We start from the raw sequence: 21,694 nt of genomic DNA, 5'->3' as shown, positions 1-21,694 counted from the left end.
TGAAACATTTAATCAGTTGAAACACAATTAAAACTTGTGCGCCAGCTGCACCCATACCTTGGGAAGTCGGATCTGGCCACGGTGGTCCACGCTCTTGTTACATCCTGATTAGATTACTGCAATGCACTCTACGTGGGGTTGCCTTTGAAGACTGTTCGGAAACTCCAACTAGTCCAGCGGGAGGCAGCCAGAGTACTTACAGGAGCGTCATACAGGGAGCATACCACCCCCCGTTACATCAGCTCCACTGGCTGCCGATCCAATTCCGAGCACAATTCAAAGTGCTGGTTTTGACCTACAAAACCCTATAAGGTTCTGGTCCAGTGTATCTGTCCAAATGGATCTCCCTCTATGTCCCACCTCGGAGTTTAAGGTTTTCTGGGGAGGCCCTGCTCTCGACCCCGCCTCTATCACAAGTGAGATTGGTGGGGACGAGGAGCAGGGCCTCCTCGGTGGTGGCCCCTCACCTATGGAATTCACTCCCCGGGGAAATTAGATCAGCGACACCCCTCCTTTCCTTTAGGAGAAAATTGAAAACATGGATTTGGGACCAGGCATTCGGACGATCTGGCAGATAAGTAAAGGACTTGGCAATTGACAAGAATTGACAAAGTGGAATGGAATTATGGAACTCTAAAGGATGAATGCTGAGCATGAGATTAGTTTTATTAATTGTGTTTATATTGATTGTTTTAACTGTTATAATTGTTTTAATTGCTGTTTTTATACGTATGTGTATTACTGTGCAGGCATCGAATTGTGCCTTTTGTAAGCTGCCCTGAGTCCCCCCTTGGGGGTTGAGAAGGGTGGGGTAAAAATACTCAAAATAAATTCACACCTAGCTCCAGCAGACAACAGTCCTTTGTCCCACCCTGGTCATTCCACAGATATATAAACCCCTTTTCCTAGTTCCAACAGACCTCACTACCTCTGAGGATGCTTGTCATAGATGCAGGCGAAACGTCAGGAGAGAATGCCTCTAGAACATGGCCATATAGCCCGAAAAAAAACCTACAACAACCCAGTGATTCTGGCCATGAAAGCCTTCAACAATACATTGGTGGTTAGCATAGCTCACCAGGCAGGACCCTCCTTAACTGTGGTCCATAGTCTAAATTCGACTTCATCAATACTACTTTAGCTACCATTGCCATTGCTATGGAATCCTGGTCCCTAAGAAAGTCCTATGAAATTCATGTATCAACGTAAGTCAACACATAACTTGAAGGCAAAGAAATACACAATCCTTGGAGAAACAAAATATTTTATGATTAATGGTGGGAAGAATATCTCCCGATATTCTTCCCGTTGCAACATGGAAGAGTCCATATCCCATCCCCCTCCAGCCAATACAAAGAGAATGTTGACAATTGACACAACCATTAAATAATCAATAGGCAATCGGTTAACACTAACTCGTGCTCCAGGGAACGGCACGTAAAAAGAGGCAGGGAAGTGAGCAGCCCAGCAAACAGAATGGCACAATACAAAAGTAAAATGAGTCAATGAACAATGGTGCTAAAACAGGATTGTTGGCCCGTGTTCAGAGTTCCCTCCTTTCAGGACATTTCTGCTTCTGGAATGTGTGATGAGCTCCATGCCTCTCCATGCTTGAAAAGAGCCTGAAGTGTCCTACAACTGGGAAATTTCTTAATGTGATAAGGTTAACATCTCATAAAGCAGTGTTTCCCAACCTGGGGGTCGAGACCCTTGGGGGGTCACAAGGGGGGAGCCAGAGGGGTCGCCAAAGAACATCAGAAAACACAGTATTTAGTGTTGATCATGGGAGTTCTGTGCACCACATCTGGTTCAATTTCATCATTGGTGGAGTCCAGAATGCTCTGATTGTAGGTGAGCTATAAATACCAGCAACTACAGCTCGCAAATGACAAGGTCTATTTCCTCCAAACCCCACCAGCGTTCACATTTGGGCATATTGAGTATCCGTGCCAAGTTTGTTCCAGATCCATCATTGTTGGAGTCCAAAGTGCTCTCTGGATGTAGGTGAACTACAACTCCAAAACTGGAGGTCAATGCCCAGCAAACCTTTCCAGTATTTTCTGTTGGTCATGGGAGTTCTGTGTGTCAAGATTGGCTCAACTCCATCGTTGGTGGGGTTCAGAATGAACTATAAATCCCAGCAACTACAACTCCCAAATGACAAAATCAATCCACACTAACCCCACCAGCATTCAAATGTGGGCGTATTGGGTATTTGTGCCAAATTTTGTCCACTGAATAAAAATACATACAGCCTATCAGATATTTACATGGCGATTCATAACAGTAGCAAAATGATAGTTATGAAGTATTTTTATGGTTGGGGGTCACCACAACATGAGGAACTGTATTAAGGGATTGCGGTATTCAGAATGCTGAGAAGCACTGTCATAAAGGAAGGAATTTCTCAACCTGGATGCAGCCAAAGAGAAGGCCCTCTGTATTGTCGAAGGCTTTCATGGCTGGAATCACTGGGTTGTAGGTTTTTTTTGGGCCATAGGGCCATGGTCTAGAGGCATTCTCTCCTGACGTTTCGCCTGCATCTATGGCAAGCATCCTCAGAGGTAGTGAGGTCTGTTGGAAGTAGGAAAATGGGTTTATATATCTGTGGAATGACCAGGGTGAGACAAAGGACTCTTGTCTGCTGGAGCTAGATGTGAATGTTTCAACTGACCACCTTGATTAGCATTTGATGGCCTGACAGTGCCTAGAGCAAACTTTTGTTGAGAGGTGATTAGATGCCCTTGTTTGTTTCCTCTCTGTTGTTGTGCTGTTGTAATTTTAGAGTTTTTTAATACTGGTAGCTAGATTTTGTTCATTTTCATGGTTTCCTCCTTTCTGTTGACATTGTATACATGCTTCTTGTGGATTTCAATGGCTTCTCTGTGTAGTCTGACATGGTGGTTGTTGGAGTTGTCCACCATTTCTGTGTTCTCAAATAAAATGCTGTGTCCAGGTTGGTTCATCAGGTGCTCTGCTATGGCTGACTTCTCTGATTGAAGTAGTCTGCAGAGCCTTTCATGTTCCTTGATTCGTGTCTGGGCAATGCTGCTGGGTTTGGTGGTCCCTCTGAAGACTTGTCCACAGCTGCATGGTACACGGTAGACTCCTCCAGAAGTGGAAGTGAAAGGCCCTGCAGACTACTTCAACCAGAGAAGTCAGCCATAGCAGAGCACCTGATGAACCAACCTGGACGCAGCATTTTATTTGAGAACACAGAAATGCTGGATCACACCAACAACCACCATGTCAGACTACACAGAGAAGCCACTGAAATACACAAGAAGCATGTGGACAATTTCAACAGAAAGGAGGAAACCATGAACATGAACAAAATCTGGCTATCAGTATTAAAAAACTCTAAAATTATAACAGTACAACAACAGAGAGGAAACAAGGGCATCTAATCACCTCTCAACAAAGGTTTGCTTTAGACACTGTCAGGCCATTATATGCTAATCAAGGTGGTCAGTTGAAACATTCACACCTAGCTCCAGCAGACAAGAGTCCTTTGTCCCACCCTGGTCTTTCCACAGATATATAAACCTATTTTCCTAGTTCCAACAGACCTCACTACCTCTGAGGATGCTTGCCATAGATGCAGGCGAAACATCAGGAGTGAATGCCTCTAGACCATGGCCACATAGTCCGAAAAAACCTACAACAACCCAGAAGGCCCTCTCTTGCCTCCTGAAATGACGGATCTTTAAATTCAAACAAGTTCCTATTTGGAGAGATTTGGAAAGGATAATCTCTCCAGGTTTCTGCATTTCAAGTCAGGTTGGCATACGGGATGTGCAGGCATGCAATCTGTTTTTATTTTAAGCAGCTCTCAGCATAACTGCCCTGCGTTGATCTCCAGCTTCGCAGTGTGCAGGGAAGGGGCAGAAAGAGAGTTTATGCTTCTGTGCAGAAATCTCAATCCCACCCCTTCACTTTCCTGAAAGCGGCAAAGCTGGGTGCCATTCCAGATAAAAGCTCCCTAATCGGCGGTGTCTGCCTCCCCAAGAAGCAAACCTACAGGGGGTTCGGCTAATGCGCAAAGATTAGTCATCACACAGCATGCAGAGAGAGTCCTCGCCAAAGCAAACTCTCAGCTGACTACAGCATAGAACAGGGAAGATCCTATTGCCCTGTCAGCGTAGAAGGCAATGGCATAGGAATGCATGCATGTTGTTGCAGTTTGGTCACACAAAAGCTCACAGGAGAGGCAGAGGTGAAACAATGCAGGAAAATCCCAACATCCCATTCTGTCTATAACATTACCCTAAGCTGCTGTGCAATGTGCAATTTCTAATGAGAGCCAGTCTGGTGCAGGAAGTATAGGAATCAGGACCTCATCACACTAGAGAATGGATCCACTTTAAATCCAGTTTCTGCCTCCTGCAGAGTTCTGGGAATTGTAGTTTAGCGAGGAGCCTTTAACAGTCTCACTAAACTACAAATCCCAGAATTCTGCAGGAGGCAGAAACCAGATTTCAAGTGGATTCATTCTTTAGCGTGATGAAGTAGTCAGAGAGACCATTGGATGAGTTTGGGCAAGGCAAGTCACACTTTCTCAGCCTCAATCAATGGCAAACCTCCTCTGAAGGTCTTAATGACTGTAAAATGCCTTGAGTAACAAATGTCATTTTGATCACCCTTCTCTGGACCTCTTCCATCTTCTCCATCTCCTTCTTGAATTACTTTGTCCAGAACTGGACATAGGGTTGTTAGTCCAGGAGAGGTTGGACCAAAGCACAACAGACTATGACTGCCTTAATCTACATCAGAGTTTCTCTACCTTGGAGTTGGGACCCCTGAGGGGTCACGAGGGGGTGTCAGAGGGGTTGCCAAAGACCATCAGAAAGCACAGTATTTTCTGTTGGGCTTGGGGGTTCTGTGTGGGAAGTTTGGCCCAATTCTATCCTTGGTGAGGTTCAGAATTCTCTTTGATTCTAGGTGAACTATAAATCCCAGCAACTCTAACTCCCAAAGGTCTATTTTCTCCAAACTCCACCAGTGTTCGCATTTGGGCATATTGAGTATCTGTGCCAAGTTTGGTCCAGACCCATCATTGTTTGAGTCCACAGTGCTCTCTGGATGTAGGTGAACTACAACTCCAAAACTCAAAGTCAATTCCCACTAAATCCTTCCATGGGAGTTCTGTGTGCCAAGTTTGGTTCAATTCCATCATTGGTGGAGTTCAGAATGCTCTCTGATTGTAGGCTAACTATAAATCCCAGCAACTTCAACTCCCAAATGACAAAATCAATCCTCCCCAATCCCACCAGTATTCGAAATTTGGGTGTATTGTGTATTGTGTATTTGAGCCAAATTTAGTCCAGTGAATGAAAATACATCCTGCATATCAGATATTTATATTACAATTCATAACAGTAGCAAAATTGCAGTTATGAAGTAGCAATTAAAATAATTTTCTGGTTGGGGGTCACCACCACATGAGGAACTGTATTAAGGGGCTACAGCATTAGGAAGGTTGGGAAACACGGGTGCAGATGCACCTAAATCTAATATGCTGCTGTGATGAATCTAACCTTTTGCCAGGAAGGCCGAAGCCTGGAAAGTCAGTAGCTGACATGTTGAGAGATAGGCAGGAAGGCTAAGAGGGAGGAGGGAGGAGTCAGCTGACTCCTGATTGGCTAGAGCAGTCAGGGGAGGAGTTAGGTTTGAGAGGGAAAAGACTGTGTCTTTTGACAAGCTGGAGAGAAGAGCTTTAAACATCGAAGAGTGTAGAAGGATAGTTAGGAAGAGGGAGCTGAGAAGATTTTAGGCAGGGAGGGAAAACTTTTGAAGTGAGCCTTGGGGTTAGAGCATAGGAAAGGCAAAGGTTCCTGGTTCACTGTACAGAGTAGGGTCAGTGAAGGAATGCCTGTTTGCTCTGTGAGGCAGTCAGTGGGCTGTTCTCAGGGACACAATGTGTCAGTGAGGTGAACAGTGTGAAGCAAGGGACTCACAAGAAACAAAAGTTAAAGTCTTAAGAAAAGACTGCCTTGTCTAACCAGTTAAGCCTCAGTAACCACATTACGCTTTTGTACCACTCTTATTAAGAGTTGATATATTCACCAAGTTTAAATAAACCTGTTTGTATTTCATCTTTAAACTGGTGTCTGCCTCGGTCTGCCACAATCACCAGATCTCAGCAAGTCTAAAGATAAATCTATTTCAGTCCAGTCAGCGAAAAAAGCAGCCATTGAAGAAGAACCAAGGGCTTGAACAAACTTTATCTATTTCACATTCACACTTATGTTTTCCTCAGACATTAATTGAGGTGGTGGCGGCGAATCTACCTAATACATCAGTCATTAACAACGTTAATACAGTTGGTCACTCAACAATATTATTGAGGTGGGATAAGAGAGTCTTTCCCCCTTGTCATAGTCATTTATCGTCGTTTAAGTAGTGTCCAGCTGAACGATAACCCTTTAAACTGGTGGGCAGTGGTGGGATTGCTTGTCCCCCTTGCCCAGGTGTCGTTGATCTTTTTTACAGCTGTCAATGTCCTTTGACTCTCATCATACCCAGGACCATGGGGTATGCAGTAGTTTGTGACCAGCAGGACAGCTGCATTTTGGGAGCTTTTGCAGGCTTGCACAAAACAGAAAAGAAACCTTACAAATGAAAGAGAACAAAAATAATTATCAGTGATCTGCTTTTCCCATCTGAGTTCTCCTTAGTTGGCACGAAAGGTGGAAGCCAGCTGTACCAGTCAAAAGTGGGTCAGTTCTCCGCAATACAAGGCTCTTCTTCATTGATTTTGCTGCAGTAGACTACAGTGCTTACTTCTCTGGAAGTTTTCAAAATAAGCGTGTTGAGCATTTGCTTCCAGCTTGATAAACTCTCTATCCAACATCCACTGTGTGATTCATCTTTATTGCTTTCCAATAGGACACCGCTCAAGCGTTTTGTTTTTTGCATCTGTCAATTTAATGGTGTTTGCCTTCAAGTCAGCTTTTATTTCTAGTAGTTGTTTCTCAGAGTCTGGTCTTTCAGGTGATTTGGACTTCAGCTCCCAGAATCCCCAACTGTTGGCCAAGACAGCTGGGAGCTGGAGTCCAAAACACCTGGGAGGAGTTTAGGAATCATTGAAGCATAGCAATCCTACTATTTAGAAATCTCCAAGGTGCCCAGGGTGCATCTATACCAGGCATAGGCAAACTTTCGCCCTCCAGGTGTTTTGGACTTCAACTCCCACCATTCCTAACAGCCTCAGGCCCATTCCTTTCACCCCTCAGTCACTTAAGCTGTTAGGAAGTGTACAGCCACGAAAGCTCTTGCTAAAATAAACCCTCTTCATCTCAGAGGTGCTGCTGCATTCACATCATCTTCCAGAAGCCTATGATTTAGGAGACGTCCATAAATCTAGCATTTGGAGACCTCCAAAGGGGTGGCTTTCCCTCTGGGCTCTCCCTCTTCCTGAATTCTTTATCCTTGTTCGCTTGACTTCGCCTTGTTGTGACAATCGTGCTAGACTCTCAACTGAGTTCTTTCTTCAGTCCTCCTACATGGTGTTTGTTACCATGGAGAAGCTCTTCCGATACTCTTTTTACTCTTGCTGTTTTATTTTAAATGCCACTTAGTATCACAGAAGGATTCGAGGTTGGTTTGATTTTTTTGTCTTTCTGTTGTTGTTTTGCAGAGGACAACACTTCTCTGAAGGCTTGGACTCACATGGACTTTCCTGTCGCCACTTTGCAACATGTATCAACTCACTACCTCTGAGGATGCTTGCCATAGATGCAGGCGAAACGTCAGGAGAGAATGCCTGTAGAACATGTCCATATAGCCCGAAAAAACCTACAACAACCCAGTGATTCCGGCCATGAAAGCCTTCGACAATACATTGTATCAACTCTCTCCTTTGGACACTGGGTGGTATGAGAATATCCATATATTGTATGGATATTTGCTAGGGAAAAGGTGTTGTTATCAGAGCCATAATGTTGTTCCGTTTCCACAATCTGTTACTCGAGGCAACGAACAAACACTAAAACCTTCAAAGGAGAGTTGCCATTGCCTTCTTCTCAGACTGAAAGAATGTGATCTTCTCTAAACTGTCCAGTGAGTTTCGATGGATAAGTTGGGATCAAATAAGCATCTAGATCAGTGTTTCTTAGCCTTCCTAATCCCGCGACCCCTTAATACAGTTCCTCATGTGGTGGTGACCCCCACCCCACCATATAATTATTTTCGTTGCTAATTCACCAGCATTGAAGCGATGGACTCAACTCCACTGGACTGGCCACATTGTCTGAATACCATCTCCCAAAGCAGTTGCTCTACTCCGAACTCAAGAATGGAAAATGGAATACAACACCACCTGAGCTCTGTGAGTGCAGCTTTTTTCCAAATGAAGCTGAGAGTGTTTGAGGACCGAGACATCCGTAGGGATACCAAGGTGCTTGTTTATAAAGCTATTATCCTCCCAGCCCTGCTATATGCCTACGAGATATGGACTATCTACAGATGTCACATGGAACGATTCCATCAGCGCTGCCTCCGAAAAATCCTGCAAATCTCTTTGGAAGACAAGTGGACAAATGTCAGTGTGCTGGAAGAAGCAAAGACCACCAGCATTGGAGTGATGGTCCTCCGTCATCAACTCCGCTGGACCGGCCATGTTGTCCGAATGCCCGACCACCGTCTCCCAAAGCAGTTGCTCTACTCCGGACACAAGAATGAAAAACATAATGTTGGTGGGCAGGAAAGGCGATTTAAAGATGGGCTCAAAGCCAACCTTAAAAACTCTGGCATAAACACCCAGAACTGGGAAACCCTGGCCCTTGACCACTCCAGCTGGAGGTCAGCTGTGACCAGCAGTGCTGTAGAATTTGAAGAGGCACGAATGGAGGGTGAAAGAGAGAAACGAGCCAAGAGGAAGCCGTGTCAAGCCAACCCCAACTGAGACCGCCTTCCACCTGGAAACCGATGCCTTCACTGTGGGAGAACATGAAGGTCAAGAATAGCACTCCACTATCACCTATGGACCCACCGCCAGAACAATGAACTTGGAGGACAATCTTACTCAGACAATGAGGGATTGCCTAAGTAGTAGTAACTAGTAATAGGAAGAATGCAATAAACACCAACAAATGAAGACAAGTTGTCAAAACTGAAAGTCAGGTGAAATGAATAAACTCTCTTTGATCAGAGAAGAGTCATTGAAGACATTTTCGGAGCATTGAGAACTCACTGCAAAAAAAGGCAATGATATCATCATGTGTTTGATTTTTAGTAGGTTTGGATTCTCAGAAGGAATGTATGACAGCAATTTGTAGCTGCAGAAGCAAGATTTTATATATGTAGAATGTATGATAATCTTTTGTTTTGTCTTGCTGTCTTTTCCAAAAATAGTTTGTTCTATATTTGTAGGGCTTTTTTTTAAAGCATACTTGGAAGTTCTTTCAAATATTTGGGGGAGAAAGAAAGGCATATGTGTGTAAGCAAGAGAGAGAGCAAACACACAATCTGTGCCTTACTAACAACAGCACAACAGAGAGGAAACAAACAAGGACATATAATCACCTCTCAACAAAAGATTGCTCCAGGCACTGTCAGGCCATTATCTGCTAATCAAGGTGGTCAGTTGATACATTCACACCTAGCTCCAGCAGACAAGAGTCCTTTGTCCCACCCTGGTCATTCCACAGATACATAAACCCTTTTTCCTAGTTCCAACAGACCTCACTACCTCTGAGGCTGCTTGCCATAGATGCAGGCGAAACGTCAGGAGAGAATGCCTCTAGACCATGGCCATATAGCCCAAAAAAACCTACAACAACCCAGTGCCTTACTTTTTTGCTCTATTTTGCTTCCTTTCTAAAGCTTTGTTACCCTTCACTGCTGTGCCATGGATTCACCTGCTTCCTTTATTCTCTCAGAAATTAAGCATACTTCTTATTATTAGCCCATTTTCCTCCCACAATTAAAGCCCAATGTTTCCCTTCCACCAAAACAATCTCAAAACAAAAGCAACACCAAACGCAAGATACGAAAGCAATGGCAATCATGTGCCATAAGAACAGATGCCTTTCTCCCAGTTTGGAGAGCACTGATGGATGAAACCAGGCGATTCCTGACTTGTTTGGTCCTCTTTATCACATTTTGTAGACAATTTGTTTCTTTGATTACATAGGATCTAAGAATTGGAAGGGACCCTCAAGACCAGTGTTTCTCAACCTGGGGGTCGGGACCCCTGAGGGGGTCGCAAGGGAGTTTCAGAGGGGTCACCAAAGACCTTAAGAAAACATGTATTTCTGATAGTCTTAAGAATCATTTTGGAAGAGAAGGCTGAAGATCTTTCTGCCTGTCCTTCTCTTCGTTTTTGAAAACAGACAGCAAATCCTCCCACCAAAAGCCCTCCTCCTCCTCTCTGGATATAGGTGAACTAACACTCCCAAACTCAAGGTCAATGCCCATCAAACCCTTCCAGTATTTTCTGTTCATCATGTGGGTTCTGTGTGGGAAGTCTGGCCCAATTCTATCGCTTGTGGGGTTCAGAATGTTCTTTGATTATAGGTGAACTATAAATCCCAGCAACTCCAACTCCCAAATGTCAAGGTCTATTTTCCACAAACTCCACCAGTGTTCACATTGAGCATATTGAGGATTCGTGCCAAGTTTGGTCCAAATCCATCATTGTTTTGACACCACAGTGCTCTCTGGATGTAGGTGAACTACAACTCCAAAACTCAAGGTCAATGCCCACCAAACCCTTCCAGTACTTTCTGTTCATCATGTGGGTTCTGTGTGGGAAGTTTGGTCCAATTCTATCGCTGTTGGAGTTCAGAATGCTCTGTGATTGTAGGTGAACTATAAATCCCAGCAATGCCAACTCCCAAATGTCAAGGTCTATTTCCCCCAAACTCCACCAGTGTTCACATTTGGGCATATTGAGTATTGGTGCCAAGTTTGGTCCAGAACTATCATTGTTTTGACTCCACAGTGCTCTCTGAATGTAGGTGAACTACAACTCCAAAACTCAAGGTCAATGCCCACTAAATCCCTCCAGTATTTTTTGTTGGTCATGGGACTTCTGTGTGTGCCAAGTCTGGTTCAATTTCAGCATTGGTGGAGTTGAGAATGCCAGCAACTACAACTCCCAAATGACGAAATCAATCTCCACCCCCAACCCCACCAGTATTCACATTTGGGCGTATCAGGTATTTGTCCTAAAGTTGGTCCAGTGAATGCAAATACATCCTGCATATCAGATATTTATAGTACAATTCATAACAGAAGCAAAATTACAGTTATGAAGTAGCAACGAAAATAATGTTATGGTTGAGGGTCACCACAACATGAGGAACAGTATTAAGGGGTGGCAGCATGAGGAAAAAGTTGAGAACCACTGCTCAAGACCATCCCATCTGACACCATTCAAGCCCTCCCAACAGATGGCCATCTAGGTTATATTTAAAATCCTCTAGAGAGAGAGAGAGATTGCCACACTTGCAGGCTGTATATTGTAGAAACTGATGTCTAAAATTTGCACTGCCATCTGCGATTCGGCTCATTTCTCCGCATCTGTTGTGCTTTGAGTTCTCTGCCAAGGACAAAATTGTTGCCCTTGGTAACTATTCGATATGGTCCTGCTATGAAGCTGTAAAAGGCTACTTATACGTCCCAAAGGAGCTATCACAGAGTAATATATATAAAATGACAAACTTCTGCCCATCTCCAATGGGTTCTAAATTAATGTCCTAAACTTCAATCAAAACTAAATCAAGTGAAGGGCTGAAGTTTGCCCATGACTGGTCTAGATCCATATAAATATCAATATAAGCAGATCATAACAATCTGAAACAATGGAAACTAATAATAATAATAGTAATAATAATAATAAATTTTATTTATACCCCATCACCATCTACCCAATGGGGACTTGGGGCGGCTAACATGAGGCAGAGCCCAAACATAATACAACAAAATAATACACAAGACAATGGAAAATAAACACAACAAATACATAATACAACAAAATAAAATAATGCAAAATAACATAATAAAATCAGTCACAAAGAGTGGGCCAAATGTGCAAGATAAAATGCTAAAAACGTCAAAACCTTGGGTGAGATAGGAAGTAGAAAAAAGTGTATTTGTAACAGAGGAGCCCGAGATGGGGAGCAATGGGGCTTGGGCATCATTAGGGGTAGGGGAAAGTGCATCGTGTAAACAAACTGTAGGTGGAGACTTACAAAAATGAGTTGGGTGGTCACTCTCCGAAGGCACATTGGAAAAGCCAAGTTTTTAGCTCTTTCTTAAAAGCTGCTAGGGTGGGGGCTTGGCTAATCTCATCTAGTAGTAAGTTTCAAAGTTGGGGGGTCACAGCAGAGAAGGCTCTCTCCCTTGTACCCACTAGCCGTGCCTGTGATAGGGGAAGGGGCGAAAGGAGGGCCTTTCCAGAAGATCGAAGAGATCGTTCAGGTTCATGGTAGGAGGTGTGGTCGCAAAGGTAGGCAGGTCCCAAATGGTTCAGGGCTTTATGGGTGATGACCTGCACCTTGAATTGGGACCAGAAAATGAACGGCAGCCAATGGAGCTCCTTAAACAGGAAGGTAGATCGCTCCCTGTAATTTGCCCCAATTAGTAGTCTGGCTGTTGAACGTTGGACCAATTGAAGTTTCCGGGCCGTCTTCAAGGGAAGCCCACGTAGAGTGCATTGCAATAGTTCAAGTTTAGAGGTAACCAAGGTGTGGACCACCGTGGCCAAATCAGACTTCATGAGGTATGGTCGCAGCTGGCACACGAGTTTTAATTGTGCGAAGGCCCTCCCAGCCAGCGCCGACACGACATCAAGCGTCAGCACTGAATCCAGGAGGACCCCAAGCTGCAGACTTGTGACTTCAGGGGGAGTGCAACCCCGTCCAGCACAGGTTGCCACCCAATACCACAGTCAGATGTACGACTGACCTGGAGGACCTTTGCCCATTCACCCTCATCCAGATCATCACAGCAGCCAGGCACTGGCCCAGTATCCTCGGGGCTTCCTTGGATTCCAGTGGAAAGGAGTAATGGAGTTGGGCGTCATCCGCATAGAGATGGCACCCAACTCCAAAACTCCGGATGACCACGGAGCATGGGGGGCAGAATGGAATCTTGCGGGACCCCACATGTCAAGGGCTGAGAAGGAGTTGCCAAGCTTCGTAAATGGGGAATGACCCTCCAGAAAGGACCAGGGCCACAGTAAAACTGTGTCCCCAAGTCCCATCCCGGAGAGTCGACCCAGAAGGATACCATGGTCAATGGTATCGAAAGCCACTGAGATGTCCAAGAGAATGAGCAGGGTCACACTCCCCCTGTCCAGTTCCCTGTGGAGGTCATCCACCAAGGTGACCAAAAATGATCCAGCTGGAATAGTAAATAAACTTCGGTGGCCTTGCTTCATCCTGTTGAGATTTATTGGGAAAGCCCTATGAGGAGCGGCTTAAGGAGCTGGCATGTTTAGCCTGAAGAAGAGAAGGCTGAGAGGAGATATGAGAACCATGTATAAATATGTGAGAGGAAGCCACAGGGAGGATGAGGAAGAACTTCCTGACTGTGAGAGCCGTTCAGCAGTGGAACTCTCTGCCCCCGGAGTGTGGTGGAGGCTCCTTCTTTGGAAGCTTTTAAACAGAGGTTGGATGTCCATCTGTCAGGGGTGATTTGAATGCAATATTCCTGCTTCTTGGCAGAATGGGGTTGGACTGGATGGCCCATGAGGTCTCTTCCAACTCTTTGATTCTATGATTCTATGAAATAGGGAAACTTTTATTGGTGCTTATTGTCTCGCCAGGCATAGCAGACCCTCCTTTTGGGTCTTTGCCAGCCTCTGCTCAGGCAGGGGCCCCCAAAATTGTGCTTTGCTTCATTTGGAGCAGCAGGAAACTAGCTTTCTCTCTCCTCAGAATGACCTCCAGCAAGAGAGGATATCTTTACCTTTACCACTTTTCCAAATATTGTATTCTGCTGAGCATTTTGCCTGTGCTTCCTCAAAAAACAAGAACCAGACAGATGAATGTCACACATCAAGGAGGGAGAAGGAAGGAATCACCGGAAGGATTTTGGCTGTGTTGCGGGGCAAGAAGAGCTCTCCGACAGAGCCGTGACTCAGCTCTCTGAATCCTCCATCCCTGAAGCCGCAAGCAAATTGATAGAGAAGGAATGGTGTCAGGATGCATTTGCAGAAGCCATAGGAGACGACGGTACCCTGGCTGGCTGTTACATATGGCCACAAATCTAGACAAGACACTGCCAATATATATCAGAAGTCTTTGCCAAGAAAACCCTCTAACTTATTCAGCCACGCACCCTAGCCATTTCATTGTTGGGTCCAATTCATAGAATCACAAAGTTGGAACAGACCTCAAAGACCATCCAGTCCTATGCCCTGCTGTGTAGGAAAACACAATTAAAGCACTCCCAAGAGATAGCCAGTTAGCTCCTAATTCAAAACCTTCAGAGAACTGCACCGAAATCTTCCCTTGCAGAAGAGCTCTCAACATCAGGCAGTCTTCCAAATGTTGAGGTTGGATCTCTTTTCCTTAGAATCATAGAGTTGGAAGAGACCTCATGGACCATCCAGTCCAACCCCATTCTGCCAAGAAGCAGGAATATTGCATTCAAAGCACCCCTGACAGATGGCCATTCAGCCTCTGTTTAAAAGCTTCCAAAGAAGGAGCCTCCACCACACTCCAGGGCAGAGAGTTCCACTGCTGAATGGCTCTCACAGTCAGGAAGTTCTTCCTCATGTTCAGATGGAATCTCCTCTCTTGTAGTTTGAAGTTGTTCCGCGTCCTAGTCTCCAGGGAAGCAGAAAACAAGCTTGCTCCCTCCTCCTCCCTGTGGCTTCCTCTCACATATTTATACATGGCTATCATGTCATAGAATCATAGAATCAAAGAGTTGGAAGAGACCTCATGGGCCATCCAGTCCAGCCCCCTGCCAAGAAGCAGGAATATTGCATTCAAATCACCCCTGACTGATAGCCATCCAGCCTCTGGGTTGTTGTAGGTTTTTCCGGGCTATATGGCCATGTTCTGGAGGCAATTTTTCTCCTGACATTTCGCCTGCATCTATGGCAAGCATCCTCAGAGGTAGTGAGGTCTGTTGGAACTAGGAAAAAAGGGCTTATATATCTGTGAAATGACCAGGTTGGGACAAAGGACTCTTGTGTGCTGGAGCTAGGTGTGAATGTTTCAACTGACCACCTTGATTAGCATTAAATTGCCTGGCAGTGCCTGGAGCAATCTTTTGTTGAGAGGTGATTAGATGTTCTTGTTTGTTTCCTCTCTGTTGTGCTGTTGTAAATTTAGAGTTTTTTAATACTGGTAGCCAGATTTTGTTCATTTTCATGGTTTCCTCCTTTCTGTTGAAATTGTCCACATGCTTTTGGATTTCAATGCTAATCAATTACAACAGCACAACAACAGAGAGGAAACAAACAAGGACATCTAATCACCTCTCAACAAAAGATTGCTCCAGGCACTGCCAGGCAATCAAATGCTAATCAAGGTGGTCAGTTGAAACATTCACACCTAGCTCCAACAGACAAGAGTCCTTTGTCCCACCCTGGTCATTCCACAGATATATAAACCCTTTTTCCTAGTTCCAACAGACCTCACTACCTCTGAGGATGCTTGCCATAGATGCAGGCTAAACGTCAGGAGAGAATGCCTCTAGAACATGACCATATAGCCCGAAAAAACCTACAACAACCCAATGATTCCAGCCATGAAAGCCTTCGACAATACATTATACATTGCGTTATTGTGATTGTTTTAAATCTGGCTTTCAGGGAAAGAGAAAGGACATGTGAGACAGTATGCCAAATATATACCGTATATTCTGGCATATAAGACGACTGGGCGTATAAGACGACCCCCAACTTTTCCAGTTAAAATATAGAGTTAAGACGACTCCCATGCATATGACTACACCCGCGTATAAGACGACCCCTGACTTTTGAGAAGATTTTCTTGAGTTAAAAAGTAGTCTTATACGCCAGAATATACTGTATATCTGACCGTTGTTTTGGAACTAATTCCCAAAGTCTCATGACTCCCTGCTGGTTTTGCCTGCTCTGGATTCAGCCAGCTGCCCTTTTGAGTTCGAACATATTGCCGTTTCTGTATAAGACGTAATTAAGTTAAAGGGAACGCCAGCCCCAGAGACAACGGGTCTTATCTTGTCAGGATGCCATAGTTACAAATTAAAACGTCCACCTTTGGAGTGTCTGCAGATAGATCAGACTAGACTTTAATTAATTAGAGAAACAAAACAGATTAGTATCAGATCTGCACTCGGATGCGTCTCTTTCGTTTGTTATATAATTTGACCAGACAACAGCATCCAAAGATTGGTTATTTCACTTGCGAATGTGAATGTTTATAAAATAACTGTTGAGGAAGCATTTGGCACAGTGTTTCTCAACCTTCGTAATGCCATGACCCCTTAATACAGTTCCTCATGATGTGGTGACCCCCAACCATAACATTATTTCCGTTGCTACTTCGCCACTGTAATTTTGCTATTGTTATGAATCGTAATGTAAATATCTGATCTGCAGGATGTATTTTCACTGGACCAAATTCACTGGACCAAATTTGGCACAAATGCCCAATACGCCCAAATTTGAATACTGGTGGGTTTGGGGAGGATGAATTTTGTCATTTGGGAGTTGTAGTTGCTGGGATTTATAGTTCACCTTCAATCAAAGACCATTCTGAACTCCATGGACCCAACTTAGCACACAGAAATCCCATGACCAACAGAAAATACTGGAAGAGTTTGGTGGGCATTGATCTTGAGTTTTGGAGTTGTAGTTCACTTACATCCAGAGAGCACTGTGGACTCAAACAATGCTGGATCCGGACCAAACTTGGCACCAACACTCAATATGCCCAAATGTGAACACTGGTGGAGTTTGGGGAAATAGACCTTGATATTTTGGAGTTGTGGTTACTGGGATTTATAGTTCACTTACAATCAAAGCGCATTCTGAACTCCACCAACAATGGAATTGGGCCAAACTTGGCACACAGAACTCCAATGACTAACAGAAACTACTGGAAGGGTTTGGTGGGCATTGACCTTGAGTTTTGGAGTTGTAGTTCACCTACATCCAGAGAGCACTGTGGTCTCAAACATTTATAGATCTGGATCAAAGTTAGCACGAACACTCAATATGCCCAAATGTGAACACTGGGGGAGTTTGGGGAAAATAGACCTTGACATTTGGGAGTTGTGGTTGCTGGGATTTATAGTTCACTTACAATCAAAGAGCATTCTGAACTCCACCAACGATGGGATTGAACCAAACTTGGCACACAGAACTCCCATGCCTTGAAGGGACTCACTGGTGCAAGCCTTCCTCCAGCCTTGCGTCCTCTCCCTTGCTCACACATGTTCACTATACTTCCATGCAACAAGCACGCCTGCTCTCCCCTCCCCACTTCGAGTCTCAGAAAGAGCCCTCCCCTTGGCTGAGAGGTTGGCCAATCAATGCAAAGGAGGGCTGTTGGTAGTAGGATTAGCTGTCTGTTTCCAAAAATGAAGAGGACAGGCGGAGAGATCATCAGCCTTCTCTGCCAAAGGGGTTCCTAAGACCATCTGAAATATATTTTTCTGATGGTCTTTGGTGACCCCTCTGAAGCCCCCTTGCAACCCCCCAAGGGTCCTGACCCCCAGGTTGAGAAATGCTGTGCTAGAGGACCTCAGCTTCCATCCTGGAATTATCAAGTTTTAGAGATTCAAAAGAAGAAAGAAAGGAGAGAAAAAGAGAGAGAGAAAAAAAGCTTCCAGTCTCAATATTTCAAGGCAGAGGAACACTTGAATGAATTAGAGGACATCTCTTCCAAAAAAAGAGAGAGAATCTCCAAATTGAATGGAGAATTCTGGCAACCAACCTCACTACCTCTGAGGATGCTTGCCATGGATGCAGGCGAAACATCAGGAGAGAATGCCTCTAGACCATGGCCATATAGCCCGAAAAACCCTACAACAACTCAGAATGGAAAATGTAAACAATGCAGTCACCAAACAATGCAATTGCCAATGCTAGGCCATTCGCAGCAGCATGGGATAATTTCTTAATCCCGGTCCGTGTTGCTGTGGCAACCCTTTTGTAACAGCCCGGGATGTCTTGTCATGGTTTTGGATGCAGCAGGAATGCAATGCACAGGGGCAGGAATATTTATTTACAGTTTATTTATTTACAGTATTTCTATACTGCTTTTGTCACCCCTAGATGGGCTCGATTCTGTATGGAATTTGCATGAGAAATGTGGCAGCCTCCAAAATGCGCCCGAGAACAATAGTCAATAGGGTTGAGGTATGCCTGAATACCCTAAAAGGCTGCAGATCCCACCTGATTTTGGAAGCTAAGCAGGGTCAGCCCTGGATGGTACTTGGGTGGGAGACCCCCAATGAATCCCAGTTGCTGCAGGTGATATTTCAGAGGAAGGGAATAGCAAAAATAACTGGCCTAAGAAAACACTATAAAGTTGGGAATCTCACATCAGAGCAACATATTTTATGTGTGGCCAAGACCCAAAAATAACACATAAAACAGCTCTGTATTTAAGCAAAGCAATACATCTGACAGCCAAATATGTGTAGCTTATTAGGGTAAATTGTAGGAGGTGATAGGGAGATAGGATATATATTCAGTTTTATTATACATATTTACTGTATTATTATGTGTCTTATTTAACTTACTACACATAATTTTATTAAGTTGTATCAAACTTTGTTGTTTGGTTCGATAAGGTGATATGGCCTAAGGCAGTGTTTCTCAACCTTCCTAATGCCATGACCCCTTGAAAGGGTCTTTGAGTGAAATTAAGCAAGGGGTTTTGAATGAAATTAACAGCAAAAGAGAAACATACCCTTTCTCTGTAGAAAAACAGCAATACGGAAGAAAATGTTTTTAAGAAACAAGATGTGACATGTAGAGGTACAAGAAGGTACTTTCTTACACAGGATGTTGTGTTGTGGTTGACTTCAAAGGTTGTGGTTAAGCACAGAGTCTGCATGTACAAGAAGGTTCTTTCCATCAAAAGGTCAAGGGAGAGGGGCTGGAAAAAGAGTACTTTCCATGAAAAAAATGTTCTTGTTTACTTGAGGTTATATAACAGTGGTCAAAAGCCAAGGGGACACGGCAGTCACTTGAAGGGTAGCATCTGTGTATGTTGCCAGGCTGTCCGTCTTCTTAATGAAGAAACTAAAAATAGTTTTATCTTTCATTGGGACTGTCTCCTTCCTTTCGTGCTCCCACAACGTGGACCTAAGAAGACCCAGTTTAGGGTCTCTAACACCCTCAATTCAGTTCCTCATGTTGTGGTGACCCCCAACCATAACAATATTTTTGTTGCTTCTTCATCACTTTCATTTTGCTACTGTTATGAATCGTCATGTAAATATATCTGATATGCAGGATGTATTTTCATTCACTGGACCAAATCTGGCACAAATACCCAATACACCCAAATATGAATACTGGTGGGGTTGGGTGTGTGTGTTGATTTTGCAGTTGTTGGGATTTATAGTTCACCTACAATCAAAGAGTATTCCGAACTCCACCAATAATGGAAGTGAACCAAACTTGGCACTCCCATGACTAACATAAGGGTTTGGGGGACATTGACCTTGAGTTTTGGAGTTGTAGTTCACCTACATTCAGAGAGCACTGTGGACTCAAACAATGGTGGATCTGGATCAAACATGGCACAAATACTCCATATGACCAACTGGTGGAGTTAGGGGAAAATAGACATTGACATTTGGGAGTCACAGTTGCTGTGATCTAACACTCACATTATTATGCTGCACGACTTAGTGTTTTCTTGACAATATGTTGTTCTTGTAGCTGAGAGAGTGTGACCCCCCCCCCCCCAAAAAAAGCCAATGGGATTTTGGCCTGCATCAATAGGAATATAGTGTCTAGATCCAGGGAAGCCATGCTACCCCTCAATTCCGCCTTGGTTAGACCACACCTGGAATATTGTGTCCAATTCTGGGCACAACAATTGGTCACAATTGAAGAGAGATATTGACAAGCTGGAATGTGTCCAGAGAAGGGTGACTAAAATGATCAAGAGTCTAGAGAACAAGCCCTATGAGGAGCAGCTTAAAGAGCTGGGCAGGTTTAGCCTGAAGAAGAGAAGGCTGAGAGGAGACATGATAGCCATGTATAAATATGTGAGAGGAAGCCACAGGGAGGAGGGAGCAAGCTTGTTTTCTGCTTCCTTGGAGACTAGGACGCGGAACAATGGCTTCAAACTACAAGAGAGGAGATTCCATCTGAACATGAGGAAGAACTTCCTGACTAATGTACTGTCGAAGGCTTTCATGACCGGAATCACTGGGATGTTGTAGGTTTTTTCGGGCTATATGGCAATGGTCTAGAGGCATTCTCTCCTGACGTTTCGCCTGCATCTATGGCAAGCATCCTCAGAGGTAGTGAGGTCTGTTAGAACTAGGAAAATGGGTTTATATATCTGTGGAATGACCAGGGTGGGACAAAGGACTCTTGTCTGCTGGAGCTAGGTGTGAATGTTTCAACTCACCACCTTGATTAGCATATAATGGCCTCACCTAGCTCCAGCAGACAAGAGTCCTTTGTCCCACCCTGGTCATTCCACAGATATATAAACCCCTTTTCCTAGTTCCAACAGACCTCACTACCTCTGAGGATGCTTGCCATAGATGCAGGCGAAACGTCAGGAGAGAATGCCTCTAGACCATGGCCATATAGCCCGACAAAACCTACAACAACCCAACTTCCTGACTGTGAGAGCCGTTCAGCAGTGGAACTCTCTGCCCTGGAGTGTGGTGGAGACTCCTTCTTTGGAAGCTTTTAAACAGAGGCTGGATGGCCATCTGTCAGGGGTGATTTGAATGCAATATTCTTGCTTCTTGGCAGAATGGGGTTGGACTGGATGGCCCATGAGGTCTCTTCCAACTCTTTGATTCTATGAAGCTTAACGCTAGGATTCTCACTAAAATATCAATTCTTAGTCAATTATTTTTAAAAAGGCATATGGCCAGAAGTATATTCTCTCAAAGTATATGATTTAAGACTCAACATTAATGTATGCCATATAGCAGAAGGCAGATCACACATGTATCCTTGAGGACTACAAAAGAAATGGCAGGATATTACACATGTATGAGAGAAAAAACATTAGAGATGGAAGCTATTAGGAAATTCTGACCCAAGGGCATGCATTGAAGACTAATGGCAAGAGAGAAATATTCAGTGGATGCAGCTGAGGCACACGGCAGGTTTAATGCAAATGTGCATTGAGAAGCATGCTCCAGTTGGTGGAACAAAGCAAAGGGTCTTTGGGATCCAAATCTATGGCAACCCCCGATAGAGCAGAAAGCAAATTGGGGATAGTGCCAATTACTAATAGGCGGTCACTTGTTATATTTGTTTTAAAGCAAACAAGCCACCGTCTGTAATTGGAGCAATCTCCTCTTTTGCTTCATCAGTGCCTGCTTTGCGTCTTGAACGATTTCACACAGTCTTCAAAGGCTCCTCTGCGTAGGGCAGAATGTATCAGGAGGTTATGACATTTGTTGCTTGCTCTTGGTTGTTTTTTTTTTAAAAAAAATATTCAAATGCTTCTGTTATCTTGGTATCATAGCATCTTAATGTTAGAAGAAACCTTTGTTGCACTCCAGGTCAGGAAGAGCCCTCTGACTTAAGTAG

The 21,694-nt window shown here is 44.1% G+C and overlaps 1 protein-coding gene across 4 annotated transcripts in view; it reads right to left on the bottom strand.

The window, feature by feature from the left end:
- Positions 1-21,694, bottom strand: part of SNPH (syntaphilin) — a 55,213-nt gene that overhangs the window by 21,064 nt on the left and 12,455 nt on the right. The window lies entirely within an intron of this gene.

This window comes from Anolis sagrei, chromosome 4, assembly GCF_037176765.1.
Source record: "Anolis sagrei isolate rAnoSag1 chromosome 4, rAnoSag1.mat, whole genome shotgun sequence".
Taxonomy (NCBI): Eukaryota; Metazoa; Chordata; class Lepidosauria; order Squamata; family Dactyloidae; genus Anolis; species Anolis sagrei.
The sequence above is the reverse complement of the archived record's forward strand: the minus strand, read 5'-3'. Positions and strand labels throughout refer to the sequence as shown.